At 34.6% G+C, this 20,819-nt stretch overlaps 1 long non-coding RNA gene across 1 annotated transcript in view; it reads left to right on the plus strand.

Moving 5' to 3' along the window:
* Positions 1–18,657, plus strand: part of LOC144579437 (uncharacterized) — a 329,449-nt gene extending 310,792 nt beyond the window's left edge. The window contains exon 9 of the long non-coding RNA XR_013526930.1: positions 18,586–18,657. This is a non-coding gene — a long non-coding RNA (uncharacterized LOC144579437). The remainder of the gene's footprint in view (positions 1–18,585) is intronic.
* The last annotated feature ends 2,162 nt before the right edge of the window (positions 18,658–20,819 follow it).

Here is a 20,819-nt window from a genome sequence, read left to right on the forward strand (position 1 = left end):
CTACTTCACATGCACTCCCAACTCACTGACTCACCCAGAGCAACTTAGAGTACTGCAAGCTCCATTTGTGGTAAGTGCCCTATACAAGTGTGCTATAGTATACCTTCTATATAATATTTTTATGGTATCTTTTCCATGTTTAGAGTTTATATATGTTTAAAAACACAAATATTTACTATTATTTTTTCAATTGCCTGTAGTATTCAGTACAGTCATATGCTGCACAGGTTTGTTGCCTAGGTGCAATAGGCTCTACCATATAGCTTAGGTGTGTAGTAGGCTATCCCATGTAGGTTTGGGTTATTATTTGTTCGCATAATAATGAAATTGTCTAATGATGCATTTCTCAGAATGTATCCTTATTGTTAAGTGACACATGACTGTATATGTAAATGCATTTATGAATAGCTAATTATATGATGTAATTATATATTTAATAAATATCTGTTCTATAATATACTTAATACAATTAACATTTATGTAAAATGTTTATTTACAGTTTAATTATATGCATACTATAGGTGAGTTTTTGTATATAGTATACATTGTAGTTTATTGTTCTTTCACATATTTATTATTCAACATAATAATTGTATATACTTAGGGAAGTTGGTTTTTCTTTAGGAATGGGAATGGCAGGATGTCTGTGAGTATGTAGGGGCTCAGCTTTGTGGAAGCAAGTTATGATAAGATGTAGTGAAAAGAGTTGGAGGATTTTACTACTTTTATTTCATAGGTTTATGTATAATTTGATTTTTACCTCAAACATGGATTAATTTTGTGCTAAAATCACTCAAAATATTTTCAAATATGAAAAATTGTCACTGCTCACATGCAGTTTTTAACAGAATTCCTAGGAGGAAAGGAAGCACCACCTAAATCTAAATAATCTTGGAGCATCAGCTGGAGAAATGGAGAAGCAATATTTGTCCATATTCACATCAATCTCAGAGAAGTGCTCTCCATGCCCAGAAAACCACTCTGTTTCTAAACGATGGCTTGAGAAATGTGTTAAACAATTATTATGTATTTTTTAACCTCTATAAATACCTTGAAAATTATCTCCTTCTTGTAACTATTCATTTCAAATGCTCTTGGATATATTGAGTTCTAAAGTAAAACTTAAATTCCTAATGTGTGAGAAAAAATGTTCAGTATGTTGGGAAAATGTTCAGGTTTGAATTAAGTGAAATATCTGAGGTGTTTATTTTTCTTATTTTTATTGTGCTGGGATAAGCATCTTTTCTATTTGTGCATGTGGGTATATAAGGATAAAAACACATTCAAACTGTTAAATTTAAAATCAAATATTAATGACTTCAACAACAGTAATGGCTTACTCTAGTGAAAAACATCCTTGTGATTGTAGATTATAATGCCTTAAATTGACTATAAATTCTAAGTCATAATCTCCCATTCCTCTGGCTATAATCAGCATAGAGAATATTAAAGGGTCTCCCAGCGATTGTTGTTAAATTATTGAATCATAGTATTTCTCAGCTTAATAATTAAAAGTACTTCAAATGCCAAACTTAGTTTTGTAGATACTAAGTATTAAACCATTTGGTGATAGCTAGACCTTGCTTAGCTACGTTAAAAAAATTCCACTTAGTCATTTTAGTTATGACTGTGAGGTGTAATTTATCAAAAGCACAATGAGAGGTTATCAAACTCTCATTTCAGTAAAAGAAAGAGGAACATTACCCTCAAGAGATAAATCTTTCATTAAAATTTACAAAGACCTTAAACAGTCTCTAACCCATTTATCATTTCTAGTCTTTCAGAATGTACCAGATGCCTGTGTTTAGAAAGCTGCATAGGGCAGACATCCAAAAGGGGGTTGATAGCTGGTAGAACAGATGAAACTTCTGGTCCATTTTTTTACATGTTTACTCAGCTTAGAAAATTATTTTAAAAACAGCCATGTTTGGGGCTAAATTTTGGTATTGTAATAAACTATCAAATACATGTTAGCATTATTTTTTGAAATATGGTGAAAATTTCTTTATTGTAAAAGTATGTTTTCAAGAAAGAAAAAACACATTTTCTCATACCTTTTCATAAAGTAATTATCTTGCTTAATGTTAGTATTCTGACTCATGTAAAATATTATTTTCTTAAGAGTACTCTTAAGGGCCAAAATTATGTGATCATCTCAATATATGCAGAGGAGGTGTTTGAAATTTATGATAAAACTCTCAACAAATTAGATATGAAAGGAATTTACCTCCACATAGTAAATGGTATACACAAAATGCTGACAGCTAGCATCATTCTCAACAGTGAAAAGCTTTCAGCTTTCTCCTAAGATCAAGAACAAGACAAAGGTACTCAAGTTTACCATTTCTATTCATCATTATGCCAGACATTCTAGCCAGAGCAACTAGATAAGAAAAAGAAACGAAAGGCATTCTAATTGGAAAGGAAGAAGCAAAAGAGTCTCTTTATTGTTTTTATTTTTATTTTTATTTTGAGATGGAGTTTCGCTCTTGTTGCCCAGGCTGGAGTGCTATGGCACAATCTTGGCTCACTGTTACCTCCACCTCCCAGGTTCAAGCTGTTCTCCTTCCTCAGCCTCAGCCTTTTATAGATGACACAGCCTTATATACAGAACTCCTTAAAGACTCTACCAAAAGCCCTTGCAACTAATAAATAACTTCAGTAGAGTTGCAGAATACAAAATCAACAAACAAAAATCAGTAGGAATTTTATAGAATTACAATGAACTATTATTCAACAAAGAATTAAGAAAACAATACAATTATGTTAGCATCAGAAATAACAAAATTATTATTTAAGAATAAATTTAACTAAGGAGATGAGGGATCTCTATACCGAAAACTAGAAAATACTGATAAAAGAAATTGAAGATATAAAAACTGAAAAGAAATCCTGTACTTATGGATTGTGAGACTTAATATGGTGTAATGTTCATACTTCCCAAAATGACTCAAAATTTAAGGCGATCCCTATGAAAATCTCAATGACTTTTTTACAGAATAGAAAAAAATATTTGAAATTAATATGGAATCACAAAAAGCCATAAATAGCCAAACCAAGCATGAGAAAATACAAAAATGAAGGCATCACACTTTCTGATTTTAAGTATATTATAAAGCTATAGTAATCAAAATACTGTAACACAGGCATAAAGATAATATAGACCAATGGAATAGAATAAAGATCCTCAAAATAAATCTATATATCTATGGTACACCAATTTTCAGAACACTTGACTACATACACACACATACAATGCAAGGTTATTTTATATTCATTAGTTAACACTTTGTTTCAAAAACCAGAGGGAGAAACTACAGATATTTCTTCAAGAGAGGTTTTTAACTCCTCTTAATGCAATTAATTTAAATAGTTAAATTTAATCTCAAGTGAAGGAACTTGCTTTGAGAAATAGCTCCATGACCTGATAAAGCATAATAAATGGCTAAATTTTCATTCCTGGTAGAACTTTTTAAAATGGTTTCATTGGACATAAGGCTTAAGAAGTCAGGCCAGGAGTGGTGACTCATGCCTGTAATCCCAGCACTTTGGGTGGCCAAGGAGGGAGAATCACTTGAAGCAAGGAATTTGAGATCAGGCTGGGTGAGAGAGTGAGATCTCATCTCTAAAAATATTAAAACATTAGCCAGGTGTGGTGGTACACACCTGTGGTCTTAGCTACTCTGGAGACTGAGGCAGGAGGTTGAGGCTGTATTAGTTATTATCAAACCACTGTATTCCAGCCTGAGAAACAGAGCAAGACTCTGTCTCAAAACAAACAAACAGCATAAAAGAAAGAACTATAAAATGCAAATAAAGTTACCCTAGTCTATGAAGACTGTAATTGCTTTGACTTTGCCTGTTTTTTCCCCCTCAATACTTTAAGGAGTGAATACTTGGATTGTATTTCTCTTTCAGTAATATCTGTAACTACTTCAAGTGTCACTTGCATTGTTTTGGTTTTCTCTCTTAACCAAATCCTTTCAGCTGATCATTCTTGTTCTCCACCTCCTATTACAAGACTACCAACAATCTGAGATAATAAAATGAATATTTAGTAGGAATATATGTGCATGCACAGAGATGGCCCATAAATCTATAATTTGAAATTCAGCAGGAAACAGCCCTCAGTGACACCACAATTTCAGTTGTATTTAACTGAAATCATTAAAATGTTATTTGAATAATTAAAAGAAACAAGAAATATTGCCTGGAGTACAAAGTGGAGAATGGTTTGAAAACCCATGATGATGCTGTTCTAGAGATTTGGTGTTAAACTAATCAAAGGATAGTGAGAATGATGGAAACAAACTGCTGTGACTAGACCCAGTTGAATGTATGTTTTCCAGCTCATCCAGGTTCTTGTTTTATCTCAAACTCTCATGTTTCAGGAAATTCTTTAGTCACAGTGATCAGTGGAGAGCTGACCACCTGAGCAGAATGTTGGCAATGAAGAAGATGCTTTGCTCTTTAGTATATGTCTTGAGAGACATGTTGAATGGTGAGGATATTTCATGAAACAGCAGTTATAGGCACAGTAGAAAATATGTGCAAGGGGCAGGTAAGAGGTAGTGACATGTTTATGTTCTGATAGTATTGAATTGGAGATAAGTATGAGACATCCAACTGGAGATGGCGACTAGAGAGCTAGACATATGTGTCCACAGGTCAAAAGGGTCTCCTAGTTAGAGGTCAGTTTAGAAATTATTAAGAAGAGGGTTATAGAAGCCATGGTGGTAGATGAGATCAATTAATGGGAGTATAGAGAGAGGGGGCTCAGCTAGAACCCTGGAAAATAACAAAAAAAAACAGATAATTCTTTCTTTTTATTATATAACTACAAGTTGGGAGGTTATATATTTCAGATATATGGTTCTCCTGCTTATACTGTAGTGTTAAATATAAACCAAAATTTTGTATTTTGTTATGGTTTGCATTATCTGTCATAATTTCTGTACTTGCAGTCTGATATTTGGATTCAGGGTTTTTGAAGCTCAATAAATGTTATAATAATTTATAACCTACTTAATGTTTGGTGTCTATGTAAAATATATACCAAATCTCTATAACTTGGGTGAGATTTGATATATATTTTAGGGGATAAATTTTGGAGGAGGAATTAGTTAAAGAAGAATGGTTTTGCCTTTCTAAGGGCCCATAAGGTATGGGAAAGTAAGTAGGAAATCTTTGGAGGGAAATTATAGAATATAAGAATTATTCATTTGTTTATTTACTTATTTATTTGTTTATTTATTTGAGAGGGAGTCTCCCTCTGTCACTGAGGCTGGAGTGCTGTGTCGCAATCTTGGCTCACTGAGACCTCCGACTCTGTGGTTCAAGGGATTCTCCTGCCTCAGCCTCCTGAGTAGCTGAGATTACAGATGTGTGCCCCTGCGCACAGCTAATTTTTGTATTATTCGTAGAGATGGGGTTTCACCATGTTGGCCTGGTTGGTCTCGGTGTTCTGACCTCAAGATCCTCCTGCCTCAGCCTCCCGAAGTGCTGGGATTACAGGCATGAGCCACTGCGCCCAGCAAGAATTATTTTAATAAGTTCTATTTATGCAGACTCATCCTGGCATCAGTTCCCTGTATGTGGTGATAAGAATACTCTTCTCTTCCTAGTATTGGGGAGGGAAATGTGTGCCCTGGTTTAAGGTATGTGGTGGCAGGGTAGAAAGCTCTTCTGTATCTGCCATTGCTCAATTTCTGTTGCAGCTCAAAATAATCAACGTGCCAAAGGTAGAATATTTTGATCTGCTTGAATAGCTTACTGCTCCTGCCCTGTTCAATCATATTTAGAGTAAAAACCAATGTGTGAAAATAGAACTCTTTTGTATTCTAAAGCCCATTATTTTTTGGCTTTGTCTCATTTTCCAACATTTCTTTTTTCATATTCTTTCCATGCCCACTCTTTTAGATGTTCTCTAAATAAAGTGAAGTCTACAGAAGGTAATAAGCTCTTATGTAGTACTTATCCTTCTGCAAATAAACACAGTGACTTACAAGTGTTTTAACATCACCAAACTTCAAAAAATTACAAATGCAGTAAAGGCTCGTACTTAAATCTAATAAGAGATATAAGCCAACAATCTCTCTCTCTAAATCCTACTCCTGGATGCTTCATTAGGTAACCAGTATTAGCTGTTTCACACAGTTAATTCTATCTGTCTATGTGTGTGTATTCCTTTTAAAACTATATCTAAAATAAGATGATACTATATGCTTTATTTTTAAACATGCTTTTTTTCACTAAGCAATATATCATGAAAATCCCCCATTCAAAATATACAAATATAACCCATTTTTAGTAGCTCTGTAATCTTCCACCACTATTTATTCAACTACTTTTTATTAATAAGCTTTTCATTAGCACTGTATTTTTGGCTATATATATATATATATATATATATATATATATACTGTAATAAGGTTATTGCATGTCTTTATATTTTATTACTTTTATTCCTGAAAGAGAGATTCTATACAATGAGACTTCTGGTTTAGAGAGCCTGTATATGTTGAACTTTAATAGATTTTTCCAGGTTACTTTCCAATAAGATTGTATCAGTTAATACCCTCATGAGTAATGTATGAATAAAGCAACCATTTCTTTTGAGAAGTTTAATCTCAAAGAAAGAAAGCCACAACAAAAACATTTTTCTAAGCATTTGGAAACTCACAGCAACGCTGATTGCCACTTGTTATCACCGCTACTACTATTTAACGCTAAAACCAGTGATTCTAAAAATCTGCTGTTACGGTATTGATAAAAAATCAGGAACTATCATTTATGCTATAACTTTTGTGAAACAGCCATTCCTACAATGTACTTCTAAGCAGTATTTTATTTATTTTTAGATATTAATCTGTTAGGTTGTTGAGGAATCTGAGCCTCAGTATACTTGAATCATACACGTAAGATCACTCAGCCTGTAACTCTGGCCACTCTCAACTAAAGTCAAACACACTATTCTGAAATTCTTTGCAAGAGAGGACAAGTTGAAGACCAGATATTTGCATACATACATGTGTGCATGCAGGCATGCACGCACACAAAGAGCCATCTTAAACTGAATGATTTGAAGAAATCATGTCTTTTGTTCTTCATTTAAAGTCATTTACTGTGTAAGTAGATAGGAGAGCCAATTTGCTTGTTCTATTTTGAATATTATTCCCAGATTCATTGTCTCCCTTTTTTATATCATCATCACCTGATGGTGTAAATGTAATGCTCCATGAGTGATTTCTTCTATAATGGTAAAAATAAATACATTTGCTTTTCTATAGATTACATATACTTTTCTATATGTAAGTGTATGGGGTTTGTGAGTTGTTGAACCTTTGGAATTGAGATTAGTGCCTGGTTGTTGAAATATCTGAATTAACACATTCAGCATGAAAAATTTAAATTTAATAAAACCTAAACAAATGCATTACTTTGGATCAAATAAGAATTTTGATGCAGAACCAAAACATTGAGCCAATATATGACCTTCCTTAGTGAATATAGGATGCGTGAAGGAAATAATCAAGATTACCAAACAATAAAGATTATGTTGGGTAAGACAAAAAGGAAAGGAAAGAAAGGGAAAGAAAAAAGAAAAGAAAGAGAAAAAAAGGAACTAAGGTAACTAGCAAATTCTTCCTGAGATGAAGTAAGATAGATATAGAAACCAAAACATGACGTATTCTTAAATATGAGAAGGAGGAAATGTCTAAAGAACAATCTACAAACACAGAAGAGGAAGACAGGTAGCTCCCTAGGAAAGAGCTAAAAAATTGCAGAATTGTTTCCAGATTTGAACGAACTATGATGTTTCCAAGAGTTATATCAGTAGAATATGGCCTGTCATTGTGCTTGGGTATTTCAATGCAGGAAAGTTTGTCTTGATTTTAATTTTATCTCATATAGGAGGCAAGGATGACAGTATAGGTTAGAGGCTTACAACTGATAAAAAAACTTCCGTATTTGGAATAACTAGAGACTCCAAAACCTAAACAAAAGTTGATATTCACAGGTCCCTTGATAAAGTCCTTAAAAGGTTAGAATTCCTTAAATTTGTCACTTGATCAAGACCCTGAAAATATGTTTATGTAAAATGAACTGTAACATAGGTGTTTGTCAACATAATCTCCCCCATGAATCTAGACTTTATAAATTCCTTCTTTTCTCGAATACCCAAAGTAGCTTTTGTGCTTATATTTTGGCACACTTATTCTACCACATTGTAACACTATTTAAGAAGCAAGAGATGCCACATTCTTTATTCTTTAAAATAATGTTGTGTTTAACTCTCAGGAACCCTTCACTCTTTTCTATGAAAAATCTAATGTGGGTCATTTTCCATGGTTCTGCAACTGTCTCATGCACACCTACCTTGGACTCTGCATACCACCTGAGTAAATTTTACATGTAGCCTGAAGACCTTGGCCTCTGGAAAGGTTCTCATTCTTCTGTGTCCTCCTCTGTTAGTCAATTTGTGCTTCTAAGCAGTGTGCCATATATTGGGTAGCTTTTAAACAATGGAAATTCATTCCTCACAGTTCTGGATGCTAGAAGTCCAAGATCAGGATGCCATCATGATAGGGTCCTGGTGAGAAACCTCTTTCAGTTGCAGTCAGCTGACTTCTCAATTGTAACCTCATATGGTGGAAGAGAGCTTCGAGAGTTATCTGAAGTACTTTTTATAAGTGTTATTCATAAGGGCTCCATCCTCATGATCTAATTATCTCCCAAAGGCCCTATCTCCTAATATTACTATATTGGAGCTTAGATTTCAGCATATGAATTTTGTGGGTACTAAATTTCTTGTGATTAGAAAATCCAAGCATTTCCTGTGGTTTTGTGTATTCATAGTTATTTTAATGATTGATTTCCATGCTTATACTCTTCTTGGATCATCTTTCTTAAATGTACAATTAAATGTTGATAGTTTAGAGGACATTCATCAGAGCTTAACCCTGCATAGCTAAAAAACAAAAGAATGGTAACATTTCCCAAGGAACCAGTGATTTACAAATTCACAAAGGCAGTGCAGTCTTGTTACCTTTCCTATGAGTAGATAAAAGGAAAAAGCCCATGTAATTTTTTTTTTAATTATATTTTAAGTTCTGGGGTACATGCGCAGAATGTGCATGTTTGTTACATAGGTATACATGTGCCGTGGCTGTTTGCTGCATCTGTCACCTTGTCACCTACATTAGGTATTTTTCCTAGTGCCATCCTACCTCTAGTCCCCCACCCCTCCAAAGGCCCCAGTGTGTGATGTTCCCCTTCTTGTGTCCATGTGTTCTCATTGTTCAACACCTGCTTATGAGTGAGAACATGTGGTGTTTGGTTTTCTGTTCTTGTGTCAGTTTGCTGAGAATAATGATTTCCAGTTTCATCCATGTCCCTGTACAGGACATGAATTCATCCTTTTTATTGTTGCATAGTATTCCATGGTGTATGTGTGCCACATTTTCTTTATCCAGTCTACATTGATGGGCATTTGGGTTGGTTTCATGTCATTGCTATTGTGAAAAAAGCCGCAATAAAATACCTGTGCATGTGTCTTTATAACAGAATGATTTATAATCCTTTGGGTATATACCCAGTAATGGGATTGCTGAGTCAAATGGTATTTCTATTTCTAGATTCTTGAGGAATTGCCACACTGTCTTCCACAATTGTTGAATTAATTTGTATTCCCACCAACAGTGTAAAAGCGTTCATATTTTTCCACATCCTCTCCAGCACCTGTTGTCTCCTAACTTTTTAATGATCACAATTCTAACTGGCATGAAATAGTATTTTATTGTGGTTTTGATTTGCATTTCTCTAACGACCAGTGATGATGAGTTTTATTTTTATGTCTGTTGGGTGCATAAATGTGTCCTTTTGAGAAGTGTCTGTTCATATCCTTCACCTGCTTTTTGATGGGGTTGTTTTTTCTTGTAAATTTGTTTAAATTCTTTGTAGATTCTGGATATTAGCCCTTTGTCAGATTGGTAGATTGCAAAAATGTTCTCCCATTGTGTAGGTTGCCTGTTCACTCTAATGATAGTTTCTTTTACTGTACAGAAGCTCTTTAGTTTAATTAGATGTATTTTTGCTTTTGTTGTCATTGCTTTTGGTATTTTAGTCATGAAGTCTTTGCCCATCCCTATGCTCTAAATGATATTATTGAAGTTTTCTTCTAGGGTGTTTATGGTGTTAGGTCTTAGGTTTAAATTTTTACTCCATCTTGAGTTAATTCTTGTATGAGGGTGTAAGGAAGGGATCCAGTTTAAACTTTCTGCATATTGCTAGCCAGTTTTCCCAGCACCATTTATTAAATAGGAAATCCTTTCCCCATTGATTGTTTTTGTCAGGTTTGTCAAAGATTGTTTTGTCAGGTTGTAGACATGTGGTGTTATTTCGGAGACTTCTGTTCTATTCCTTTGGTCTATATCTCTGTTTTGTTATCAGTACCATGCTGTTTTGATTACAGTAGCCTTGTAGTATAGTTTGAACTCAGGTAGTATGACGCCTCCAGCTTCAATTTTTTGTTGTTTTTGTTTGTTTGTTTGTTTGTTTGGTTTTTCCTTAGAATTGTCTTGGCTATTGTCTTTTTGGTTCCATATGAAATTTAAGGTGGTTTTTAAATATGAAAGTGTCAATGGTAGCTTGATGGAGATAGCATTGAATCTATAAATTACTTTAAGCAGTATGGCCGTTTTCACAATATTGATTCTTTCTAACCATGAGCATGGATTTTTTTTTTTCCATCTGTTGTGTCCTCTTTTATTTCCTTGAGTAGTGGTTTGTTATTCTCCTTGAAGAGGTCCTTCACATCCCTTGTTAGTTGTATTCCTACGTATTTTGTTCTCTTTGTAGCAATTGTGAATGGGAATTCACTCATGATTTGACTCTGTGTGTTATTGGTGTGTAGGAATGCTTGTGATTTATGCACATTGATTTTGTATCCTTAGACTTTGCTGAAATTGCTTATCAGCTTAAGGATATTTTTTGGCTGCGATAATAGGGTCTTCTAAATATACAATCATGTCGTCTGCAAACAGCAACAATTTGACTTCCTCTTTACCTATTTGAATACATTTTGTTTCTTTTGCTTGCCTGATTGCCCTGGCCGGAATTTCCAATACAATGTTGAATAAAAGTGGTGAGAGAGGGCATCCTTGTCTTGTGCTGACTACCAAAGGGAATGCTTCCAGTTTTTGCCCATACAGTATGATACTGGCTGTGGGTTTGTTATAAATACCTCTTAGTTTTTGAGATACATTCCATCAATACATAGTTTATTGAGAGTTTTTAGCATAAAGAAGCCCTTGTAATTTTTCTACTGCTAAGTCTGTGGCAGTAGAGAAACAAACCACAGAATTATTTCTGTATTAAATTATTAATGTCATCCTTCTTGCCATAATTCAGGACTAACCCTATTTTTCTTTGCAAAGATGTGCTATCTGTGCTCACAGTAAGCATCTAATTTTTTTTTTTTTATTGAGACGGAGTTTTGCTCTTGTTGCCCAGGTTTGAATCCAATGGCATGATCTCTGCTCACTGCAACCTCCATCTCCTGGGTTCAAGTGATTCTCTTGCCTCAGCCTCCCAGGTAGCTGAGATTACAGGCAAGTGCCACCACATCAGGCTAATTTTTTGTACTTTTAGTAGAGATGGGGTTTTGCCATGTTGGCTAGGCTGGTGTCGAACTCCTGACCTCAGGTGATCTACCTGCCTCTTTCTCCCAAAGTGCTGGGATACAGGTGTGAGCCACCGCATCTGGCCCTAAACACTTTTTATAAAGTAACAATTGAGTTCTTGACTTTTTCCTCAACATTTCCCCCTTACATTTGATGTTTAAATACCACCCAAAATGCTTCTGACAGATATGAATTATGAATGTTTTTCTCTTTTATTCTTGATTATTTTCCAGAGATCCACTTTTGTCAATTAAAGTCTTAGACGTATGCATGTCACTTCTATTTTAATTATTTTAAAATGGTATTATGATGTTTATAGCTCTCTTTCTAAAACCTTTCTTGAATATCTAGTTTAACCTTCTGTGGCAGAACTGATAATAAAAATTTTAGCAATGATTTAGCCACTGTCTATATGTTTTCATCCATAATATTCCATTTTTATTAAGATATTACTATTTAATTCTTTAATATTGAGAAATACTCTGTTTTCATTAATGCAAATAGTCTGCTATGCTGAAGGGAAATTTATGTTGAAAATGCTTTTAGTTATTAACATTCACAGTTTATATTTTTAATGTATTGAGCATATTATTCTAACTAAATATATAAAAATTATATTGATAGTTTAATGAAAATATAAATGGAGATTTTTATAACGTGAGTATCGGCTAAAGATTACTATATGAGTTGGTTCCGTTATGCTGATCAGAACTGACCAAATACTCTGTTTTAAAATTCATGTATTAATGTATAAGGTAAACTAATGATAATGTGTCAGAATGTGCCAATTAAATTAGGCATCTGTTGATTTGTCTTAAAATGTATTAATATGACTCCTTGCCATATAACCTTGTGAATTAATCTTTTGTAGTGAACTACTACTACTATCTAAGAGCAATGACTGTCAAATTCTGACATGGCAAACAGTCAATATTTGTGCAATGATTCAGCCTCGGTCCCTTCTGTCAGAAATCATTCATGGATGTTTTTCCATAGTTCCAATCAACGTCTTGCAGACCTTCTCATACACCCCTTCATGAAGTTATAATCATTCAGTTGGAGTTTCTCAGGAAATAGATTCCATTTTCCATACTTGTTTCATTTGGTATTCTCTAATGTGCCCAACATGTTACCTTCAAAGTTATGGATACTCGGCCTTTGTTTAATAAATTGCACTGGAGTGAAACAAACAAAATAAGTTCAGTAAAATTGCACAAACATTATAATTTCAAAAGAAAGTAGATGTTCAGCGTTCATATATATATATTTTTTAAATCAATGAGAAGCTTATGAAGTTTAAATTCATCACTTATAATCACACACATACATTTTATTGCAAATATCCCATATAGCACCTGAACCAAGGAAAAAAATCAAAGTCAGCTATGTAAAGTCTGTTACCCACGGCACAGTAAAAGGTCTAGAAGAATGAGAAAAGAATATTAGTTACACTGCCTGTGCAGCACTTAATTGAATGTTCTGTTCGGGACTTGGAACAGACTAGACTTAACACAAATTGAAATTCAAATTTAAGGAAGCATGGAACAGCAACAACTTCATTTCCTTTCTTCAAGAAAAAGAAAATTCAGTTCTCTTTTCCATGGTTGCTGCTACTGATTTCTGTAGAATATCCTTCCTCAACCCTTTTTGTGTATTGTATATATGTGCTTGAAAGTATTTTGAATAAAGATATAATACTACACCCCAAATTTAAAGATTGTCAGCACCACAAAATAACACATTCATTGAACCTATAAAAATTAAAATTTTTGTTTATTTTATAGCATGTATATTCTGCATACCACTCTTCTAAATTGCTATTTTTAATTAAAACAGTAATTTTAACTTTTATTATTCATTATTTTGTTTATATTTTACATACATTTTTATTTTTTATTAACAGCCTCCATTTATTCAGTATTTTTCTTTGTGCCAAGCAATGTGTTGAACACTTTATAAGAATTTTTTTATTCCTGTATTTACTAATTTATATATTAAGTCAACAGATGTTTTATGAGTGGCAACTCTTTCAGACTTTTGAGATACAATAGAGATTAGGATAGGGTAAGAGATCTTCTCTAATAGCACTTATTTTCTAGTGGGGTAATAAAAATGTATAGTAGAATAATACCTGATAGAGATGGGACAATGGAGAAACTGAGTAGGACAGTTAAAGAGTGTGTGTATGAGACAGGGTGGGGATGACTGGGTGACCAGGAAAAGCCTCTCTGGACTCTGAAGGGTAGGTGACAGCATGTGATGAGCAGGGAGAAGGAAAGCCTCTAAGCCAAGAATAGTAGCAGGAACTTGGCTTAGAGGTTGTGAGCAGCAGAAATGAGACCATTGTGATAAAAAGCGGTGACAGGAAACTGTGTGTAGAATGAAATGAAGTTGGAGAATAAACAGGGACAAAATAATCTGAGGCCATGAAAACCATGGTTAAATGTTTCAATTTCTATCCTTGTGCAATGGGGAGCCATTTGAAGGGAAGTTGCATATTCAACTTTCATTTGAAAAGGATCATTTAAGGAAACAGGTGCAGAAGGAGAGAGATCAAATAAAATAGGAGGCTATTGCTATGGTCTATACCAAGGGTGATGCTTTGGACTAAGGTCAAAGGAGTAAAGGTGATAAAATAAACCAAATAACTTTTGGGTTATTTTAAAGATAGAGTTAATAGTATTTGAGTGTGTTAAGGATAAAGAGAAATCAAAGAGCTGATTGGATTTAAATATAAACCATAGAGAATAATTAAAGGCAACCCAAATATTTTGGCTTAGGTATTTGTAGAAACAGAAGTTGCCTTTTACTGAGATAGAAAGAGAAAAGAAGAAGTAGGCTTTGGGGAGATATCCAGAGTGTGGAATATAAACTTGGATATGTCAAGTTGGCTTTTGTGTATATGAGTCTTGAGTTGAAGGAAAAGGTCACAGATGGACTTATACATTTGACCATCAGCTTATTAATGTCACTTAAAACTTGGATGCTGGATGAAATCACCTGGCAAGGAGAGAAACAAAAGAGAGGAGGTCAGAGGACTAAACACTAGAGCTCTTCCATTTTTAGATGTTGGGAAAATAAGAATAGCCAGCAAAGGAAATGAAGGATCAACTAGATAAAAAGGAAATTAATCAAGAGAGAGTTGGTCCCAAAACCTGTGAAGAAGAGCATGATCCCTGTCAAATGCTGCTAAGTGATAGAGTAGGAATGGGATGAGGTAGCCATTAGATTTCACAATTTGCAGGTCCTGATGACCTTTAAAAAGACCACCTCATTTGAATAATTACTGGAGTGATCTTAAAACAGCCAGGACAAATGGAGTTGAAAACTGTAGTTACTGAGCATTATTTTGAAGATTTTTTGCTACAAAGAAAAGGATTGGCGTGCTATGACTGGAGAGAGACGTGTAGTGAAGGGATGTCTTTGTTTTTAACATTTGACTGATTACAGCATGCTTAAACATTATTGTGAATTACTTTGTTCAACTGGGGTCTAAAACTGTGCTGTAAAGAGCAGACAGTAAATATTTTTAGCTTAACTGACCCTATAATCTCTGTTCTAACTACTTAACTCTGCTACTGCAGTGTGAGAGCAACCACAGATTAGTGAACAAGGCTGTGTTTCAATGAAACTTTCTATGTGGATGCTAATTTTTGAATTTCATATGATTTTACATGCCATGAAATATAAGTCAGTTTGATTTTTTCGGCCATTGAGAAATGTAGGAATTATTCTTAACACATGCATCTGGCCAGATTTGGCATGTGAGCCGTAGTCTGCTGATCCCTGCTGAAGAAGACAAGATCTGATGTTTGCCAGAAAGTGGGAGGAATGAACCAGGTACTTTCATGGGGGTGAAAATAGGCAATGCAGAGAACAAGTGGAGTGCTGGCCTGAGATAAGCACTTCATACCAATGGAGAAAGAGGCTGCGGATGTGAATACAGATACAGATTATTTGGTAGATTGGGTGCTGGAAGTGCATGGAAATCTTCTGAACTTTCATTTACTCAGGGAAACGTTTAAGCAATGCTTTCAGTTGAGAGAAGCAAGTAGGTAGGAGATATTAAAAGTTGAATGAGAGAGTAAAGGGTTTATAATAGGAACTCTGTAGAAGGATAAAGTGAATTAGCTAGGGAAAGCTGTAAGACTGAGAGGCAAGCAGTAAGAACCCACTTGAGATTTCTGCCATGAATTTAAAACGAGACCTGTCAGCATAGCTCCATATTTTTTTCAGGAGTCTTCAGCCGCTTGGATATAGGCCCTAAGTAGGGAAAAGCTTGAATTTAAACAAATTTGGTATTTTGCCACGCAGAATGATGGAAAAAGAAAGGCCAAGGGAGTTAGGATTTCCAAGGGACTGATGAGTGTAACTGACCCTGTAATTTGAGCTGCAGGAGAAGAGAAGTGAGGATATAATGGGAGTGATGGAAAGTCAAAAAGGTTAAAAGGTAAATAAATAGAAGTCCCAATGAGGAGAAAGAACTCTGTGAGACATTATATGAGTGGGACAAAGTTGAAAGACAGGAGGTGGTATTGGGTGCTACAATGTTGGTAACACAGATTAAGGCGGCCGTGTGTTTATTGTTAGTGCCATGGAAGTGGGTGACAAGTGTAGACCATTGGGGCTGCTGGCCTTAGAGAAGAAGGACTTAGAAAGGAATGCTTTGGAAGCTCCATGTATGAAAATGTTTAAATCACTAAGAGACATGACAAGAAGGGGAGGATGGGACATAAACTATATTATTCAAGAATTGAAGGAGGCAGTTTTTAAAAATTTTATAATCAGGGGTACATATGCAGGTTTGCTGTAAGAATACAGTGCATAATGCTGGGGTTTGGGTTTCTATTGAACCCAACATCCAAACAGTGAACACATTACCTAATAGGTTGTTTTTCAGCCCTTTCCTCCCTTCTTCCCTCTCCACTTTTGGAATACCATCTTTATTATTCCCCTCTTTATGTCCATGCGTAGCCATGTTTAGCCCCCACTTACAAGTGAGAACGTATGGTATTTGATTTTCTTTTGTGTGAATTCATTTAAAATCATGGCCTCCAAATTCATTCATGCTGCTCCAAAGGTCATAATTTCATTTTTCTGGCTGCATATGATTCTATGATATATATGTACCATGTATTCTTTGTCCAATCCATCACTGATGGGCACTTAGTTTCATTCCATGACTTTGCTATTGTGAATAGTTCTGTGATAAACATACATGTGCAAGTATCTTCTTGATAGAATGATTTTTTTTTTCCTTTAGGTAGATAATCAGTAGTGGTTTCTGAAACAATGCTTATCTTTCTAGCCATTATAATATGCTGCTTCCTAGAAGGCTGTATCTATGTGATGGGGTTTGCAGTAAAAGGCAGGTTATATCCCTTTAATAACAAACATTTAAATATTTCCAGCTGGACTTGCTCCTTCTATCTTACTGCACATGCGACTCCCCTAAAACCAAGGAGTCATCCTACTTCCTGACCACACCTCTTGCCTTCCATATTTGTTCTTGGGTTCAAACTGGAGTCCTGAAAATGCCCCCCCAAAGTCTCCTCCTTCTTCTTCTTCAAAATCCTGTATTATTCTTTTTCCTTCTCCTGCTTAACTCTTATGACATCAAATATCTAGGAACATTTTATTATTTTCTGAATGTATAATTACTTCTGTCTTCCCAACTATCCTCTAAGTTCTGTGACGACAAAACCATGGTTTTTGCTTTCCATGTCTCACTCAACCCCTTGTAGGCTCCAACATCACAGTCAGAAGTAGAACTTTTTGATTGATTAAGCTTGTCATCAAGCAATAGCAGAGTTAAAAATTTTCAATTATTTCTTGAATTCACTAAACTATAACTGACACCTAAAAATCTATTAAATCAATAAATAATAAATTTCAGAATGGCATAAAACACAGACAGTATTAAAAATGCTTCATAGCAGGCATTTGGTATTTGGTAAAAATGAACTTATTCATAATTCTATGAATTCATATTGGAAGCACTAGCATACTTATAAAAAGTGTTCATCCTGTCATCTTTTTTATTATTTAAGAGGAAATTTTAAAGGCCAAAAAATTGTGAAGTTCAGTAATTAAAGTCGAGTTAATGTTCTATCTTATTATTAAGGTAAGTGGAAATTGAAGGATATTTTGTGAAATGGAACAATGGAGAAAGATATTCAGAAGCAGAATGTAGAAGTAAAGTCGTAATGACAAAAGACAAGTGCTCTTCTCAAATGAGTTATTTCCAACAGTTTTTGAAAGTATTGACATTTGGTTTGCTTCTTTCCTATTGGCCTATGTCTTGTTTCATATTGTCTCTTGGCAAGGGTGACAGAGTATAGTTGAGTTAAGGGAAGTTGAAAAAAAATCCAGAAAATTCTATCTTCATAGTCATTACAGACCAGTCCTTGGTTCATAATGTTTTCTGCAGACAATCCAACAATAATTATGGAATGATAAATGGATCTTTTTTCCTTTCTTTCCATAGGAAAGGTCTCAAATTGTAGTAAGGTGATTAATCGACTCTGTCATAAGTTATAGGGAATTATATTTCTTTTTCAGATTTTACTTTTTCTCTCCATTTAATAGTCTGATTTATTTTAATGGCCATAATGTATTCTGGCAAAATCCATTTAATTTTGCATTATCTATATTGAATGCCTTTAATAAAAGTATTAATCAAAAAAGCATGGAAGAATACCCTGAAAATGATAAATGAGGCTTAGTGTTTGTTTTATGAATCAGCACCATCTTAATAATTTTGCAAATTTATATGGTTTATATGAGAGACCTGAGAAAGCAGAATGCCCTTCAATAAAATCACACTGGCCAAAATGTTTATGAGGAAAGAGATATATTTCTTCACATATCTTATATATTCTATTTTTATTTTTGGATTTAGGACGTAAATATTGGAGATGTTAACCTTGAAATTTCTTGTAAAGAGTGACTATTTTATTAAAATAAGAGAAGGTAAGTGTTAAATTATATATATAAAAAATATATGTATACATATATGCATAAATGTGTGTATGTATATATACATATATGTATGTATATATATATATAAAATTCTATGAATTCATATTAGATGAACTAATTCTATGTATAGAATTACAATATATATATGTGTATTTTAAGACATGGTCTCACTCTACCTCCCAGGCTGCAGTGCAGTGACTCAATCACAGCTCTCTGCAGCCTTGAATTCCTGGGCTCAAGTTATCCTCCCACTTCAGTATTCCAAGTAGCTGGGACTACAGGCATGCACCACCACATCTGGCTAATTTTTTGAATTTTTCATGGAGACAGGATTTCGCCATGTTTCCCAGGTTAGACTCTAACTCCTGGGCTCAAGTGATCCACCTGCCTTGGCCTCCCAAAATGTTACAGGCACAAGCCATTGCACCTGGCCTAAATGATAAAATTTTTTAATGGGAGGAATTTTATTTTATATGTTTCATCAGGTTCACAACTGATATCTCATATGCACTTTCTTTGTTCTCTGCATCTGTTTTAGTTGATCTGGATCTCCTATGGCAATACTAATAACAAAAACAGCAACATAAATAATTACTTATCATTTATTATGTCCCAACCCTGTCCCAAGAACGTCACAGCAAATACATGTTCACACTTAAAGAAAATACCTTTATTGGAACCAGAAAGTGCCATTAATATGGAAAAAGGCAAAACCAACAATCTTCTCTAATGCTTTCAACATCATTCAGTATTGAAGTCCTAATAGAATCAAATGTTCTTATCTGTAAGGCTGTCTTGCAATATCCAACCATGTGAATTATAATTAGGGCAATGGGGTTTTCTTAATGTCTCTGAAATTTTTTTCCTTCCATTATAATACTTAATGTTTTTTTACTAAACAGGAAGTTGTTAGTAGTGTCTATAATTAGTTTGAGCATATGTCAGATTAAAAATAACTTTAGTTACCAGGAATATTTTTCTTAAATATATATGCAACACATGATATTTTCAGGTTTCAGAAAGATCCTAAAGTTTATGTAGCTCAGTCACCTAACTCATTCTAGAATATCCTCTTTTACCACTTTCTGTTTGCAATTGTATCCTTTATGTCTACCATTTTATGCCAAACCTAAAACAATAGACCTGCAATAAAGACTTGTTGAATGAGTGAAAGCAGGGGTCAGTCAAAGCACTTCCACTTCTCTGATGATCGATAACAGGACACCAATGACAGCAAACATTTTTCAAAAAAACAAGGTAAGTGCTGCCTCCCTGAGCTCAGACAGTCAGCTGAATGGCCCACTCACCTTGTGGCTCAGGTACACTCTAATTTCCAGTTTCTGTGAAAACTCAGTAGACAGATAAACGTTGTTTTCATCAAGTGTTTGTAGTGGCTATTATTTCTTCCTGAAAAACAAGCAAGGTAATTTCTCTTAAAACGATACTTGTGGAGGCAGATCCAAGATGGCTGAACAGGAACAGTTCTGGAGTGCAGTTCACAGCGAGAATAATGTAGAGGGTCTAAAGGGTCACCTCATAAAGGAGAGCTCAGGCTGACATCTGGTGGGTATCCTTCTGGGATGAACATAGCAGAAGAAGAAACTGGCAGAAACCCTTACTGTTCTGCAGCCACCACAGGTGACCCCCAGGCAAGCAGGGTCTGGAGTGGACCTCCAGCAGTCCTACAGCAGAGGGGCCTGACTGTTAGAAGGAAAACTAAAAAACAGAAAGAAATAACTTCATCATCAACAAAAAGGACATTCACTCAGAGACCTTATCTGAAAGTCACCAACTACAAAGACCACAGATGATAAATTCACAAAGATGGGAAGAAAACAGTGCAAAAAGGATGAAAACATCCCAAACCAGAATGCCTCTCCTCCTCCAAGGGATCACAACTCATCATCAGTAAAGGAACAAAGCTGGATGGAGAAAGAGTCTGATGAATTGACAGAGACAGGCTTCAGAAGATGGATAATAACAAACTTCTCTGAGCTAAAAGAACATGTTCTAGCCCAATACAAAGAAACTAAGAAACTTGAAAAGAGTTTTGATGAAATGATAATGAGAATAAACAGCTTAAGAAGAATATAAATGACTTAATGGAACTGAAAAACACAACAGAAGAACTTTGCAAAGGATACACAAGTTTCA

This window comes from Callithrix jacchus, chromosome 15 (assembly GCF_049354715.1).
Source record: "Callithrix jacchus isolate 240 chromosome 15, calJac240_pri, whole genome shotgun sequence".
In the NCBI taxonomy this organism is placed as follows: domain Eukaryota; kingdom Metazoa; phylum Chordata; class Mammalia; order Primates; family Cebidae; genus Callithrix; species Callithrix jacchus.